This window comes from Pezoporus wallicus, unplaced genomic scaffold (assembly GCF_028554395.1).
Source record: "Pezoporus wallicus isolate ANWC-B61680 ecotype Strahan unplaced genomic scaffold, APGP_CSIRO_Pwel_v1 contig_6926, whole genome shotgun sequence".
Lineage (NCBI taxonomy): Eukaryota > Metazoa > Chordata > Aves > Psittaciformes > Psittacidae > Pezoporus > Pezoporus wallicus.
In genome coordinates, this window is record NW_026636843.1 from 458117 (window position 1) to 461816 (window position 3700).

A 3700-nucleotide genomic window follows, 5' to 3' on the forward strand; every position below is an offset into this window, starting at 1 on the left:
CCAAGTATCTCGATGTTTAGCATACATGTGCAACAATGAGATCAACTGCCTCCCACCCCTAAAATCCTCTGAAAGGATGAACACTTCATGTTGGTGAAAAAAAAATTTACTTCAGCTATCTTTGAAGATCTGGCTTTTGGAGGGTAATTTGAAATTTATGAATTGTAAATTAATACCTTTGTCAACTTTAAAAGCAGATGATGAAGAGACAACAAAAAAATGTGTTTAAATTTTAACAAAGCATTTGTTTAAATGCTACAACTGGAAACTTTTATTCTTTTATATTGGGCCAGAAAGTTTTGAAAAAAACAAAAGCGCCCAACCCCAAACTTTTTGTAACAGGGTGTCTTGGTTTCAGCTGGGATAGAGTAAATTTTCTTCCTAGTAGCTGGTGTAGGGCTGTGTTTCGACTTTAGTCTGAGAATAATGCTGTTAACACACAGATGTTTTAGGCCTTGCTAAGTAGCACTTACCCTGATCAAAGACTCTCCTCTGGCAGTGAGGAGAGGCATAAGAAGCCGTTAGGAAGCAGAGGTAGGACTCCTGACCCAAACTAACCAAAGGGGTATTCCATACCACAGCACGTCATGCCCAGTATATATACTGGGGGGAGTTACCTGAAAGCGGCAGATTGCTGCTCAGGTCAGGCTGGGTATCAGTCAGCAGGCAGTGAGTAAGTGCACTGTGCATCACTGCTGTTGGTTGGTATTGTTTTTTTCCCCTTCCCTTTTCCTATTTAGTTCTAGATCTCTTTCCTTTTTATTCCCTGTTTAGTATTATATTTTACCTTATTTTAGTTACTAAATCTTATCTCACCCTCCAGGATTTACATGCTTTCAATTCTCCTCACCATCCCACCTGGGGAATGGGGAAAGGTGGGGTGAGCAAGTGGCTGAGTGGTACTTAGTTGCAGGCAGGGGTTAAACCATGACACATTGATGTCCAAAGGTATGTTCTCAGCTATCTCAATGTTCTTGAATGCCACTGACAACTTAGGAACCAGAATGAAGTTGCACAGAAAGATGGAAATAACTTCCAGATAGACTAATCTTCATCATTTTATTTAGTTATCTCTGAGCAGCTTCCCAACATTCTTCATTCTGAGATTATCACTGTATACCATGGTGTTTAGGGCCTGTATTCCAGAATTCATGTTTCACAGAGCATGAGTCTAGAGAAAGCAAACTACAAATGAAGCAATGATGCTAATAGCAGACTTATTCTCAAGCATTTTTCCACTTCAAGTACATTTTGCAAGGTAACTTTTTTTAATAAGACAAAGACTGGAAGCTCATCTTCAGAGAATCAGAGTGATTGAGTTTGGAAGAGACCTCTTGACAGTCACTACCTGGTATAACCTTCTTGCTTAAGCAGGATAACCTATAGCTGGCTGTTCAGGATCATGTCCAGGCAGCTTTAGAACATCTCCAAGAATGAAGAATCCACAGCCTGCCTGGACAACCTGTGCTTAGTCATCCTCATTGCAACAAAGTGTTTCCTGATGTTCAGACATCCTGTTTTTGTTTGTGCCCGCCGCCTCTATTCCTATAACTGGGCACCACTAAGGAGAGTCTGGCTCTGTTCTTTTTACATCCTCCCCGCACGAATTTAGATATATTAATAGCCTCCTGAGTCTTCTCTTTCCCAGGATGAACAACCCCAGCTGTCTCAGCCTTTCCTCGTAGGAAAGATGCTCCAGACCCTTCATCATCTTTGTGGCCCTTTCCTGGACTCTCCAGTATGTTCATGCAGTAAGTGCACTGCTTCTGCAAGTGACTTTGTGTCTTCGAAAGAGCTCACATCTACAGTCATAAAAAAAGAAAAGCTAAGTGAAGAGAGCTTTTGAAAACAAGGTCTCAACTGGTACTAAAAAACTACAATTTGTCTCTTTCATTTTATATCATATTTCCTGCCTTGTTTTGTTGCTTTTTTGGTGGGTTTATTACTGTTTTTCTGTGCCACTGCAGAAAAAAAAAAATATTATATGTATATTCTTTCTTTGTAAAAATCACATTTGTATAGCTATTTAATATGATTTCGGTAATCTAATGATTTTTTTGTTTGTTTGTTTGTTTGGGAAGTTAGTTCAGCAAGGAAGAAAGAAAATGCATGAATCTGTGAATTTGTCAGATAACCCAAGCAAGGGATATTCTGTTCAATGTTCTTGAAAGATGTGGTTTTGACCATTGCAATCGCAGCTTTTAATTTACTTTAGCCATATACAATCACTTTATGTCTATGCTTATTCTCACGACTGACACTGTCATATGTTCCCTACATTGTTTGTATCCATGAGGTAAGCATCATTACCAAACAGACCAAAACTGATCTGTTTGATTTTAATTTCAGAGGGTAAAAGGAATGAATACTAATAACAACAAAATAAATACACTTTTCCCAGGTAAACATTACGGGAAATAAAAAACTAATTAAAAAAAATCGTTGTAAATGTTATACAATTGGTTATAAGGCACAATGAGAAACTGTGCAGTTTAATATACTGTTGTAATTATGACCAATTTTCATGTTCTGCAATGCAATTGCATGGAATTGTATGTAAGCTAAACCAGCATCACCATGACTGAAGGCCAGTGAAGATGGAAAGAATTTTTATTTGTTTCTTTGCTTTTTATCAGAAAATCAATTTTGAACAAACATACTGCATGACTATTGCAAACAATACAGCTGCTTACCAAATTCTTTAGTTGTCTGCTATTTCATACCAGCCAGGTAATTACAGTCTTAGACATCAGAACCTATTTTCTCTCACACGTAGACTAATGAAAAGAGCAGAGGAGGTGGACTTTTTTATTATTGCAACTTTGTATTTTTAACTTACACGTTTTACAGAAGTTTTATTGATACTGTTTTTGTTAACCTATTATTAACCAGTAAGTACTGTTGTCAGTTTGGTGCTTTGAAACATATACCTCTTCTAACCACTAGATGGAACTAAGAAACCTTGTAATTTCTCTTTTTGTCCTGTTACACAGAAACATATCAATTTCTTCAGGATAAAAGATTGGAAGTCCAGAACTGACACTTACCAAGTCAGGGAAGAGCAACTGAAGCACAGGGATTGCTACGTGGTGTAGCACTACCTTTTTTGCTTGCAACTGTAACTGTAGAAAAAGATATTTAAAACACATTATAAATGTTGGACCTACATACTAATGAAGTTAAAACTAAAACCAAGGAAAACAAACAAACCCCAACCATTAAAGCTTTCCAAACTGTAAAACCTCAGACTAAAAGTCGATTCTGATTGATTTTTCAGGAGATACTTTGGAGATAAGCCAAGACAGAAGTAAGTTCACTTTCAATTTATCTGACATTCAACCAGAGAAAGGCATGTTAAAAAGATATTTTTTTTTTTTATTATTTGTCCTGGGTTCAGCAGTAGCAGTCATGTTTTTTCCTTTGTGGTAGCTGGTGCAGTGCTGTGTGTTGACTTCCAGCCTGAGAACAGTGTTGGTGAAGCCGATGTTTTCAGTTGTTGCTAAGTGATGTTTACCCTGACCAAGGACTTTGTGAGGCTCATGCTCTGCCAGGGAGGAGAGGAAGCTGTGAGGAAGCAGGGACGGGGCGCCTGACCTGGGCTAGCCGGGGAGGTATTCCATACCAGAGCACGTCATGGCCGGGGTGGGGGATAACTGGGAGTTACCCGGAAGGACACAGGCTTCCGGGTGGAACTCGTTTT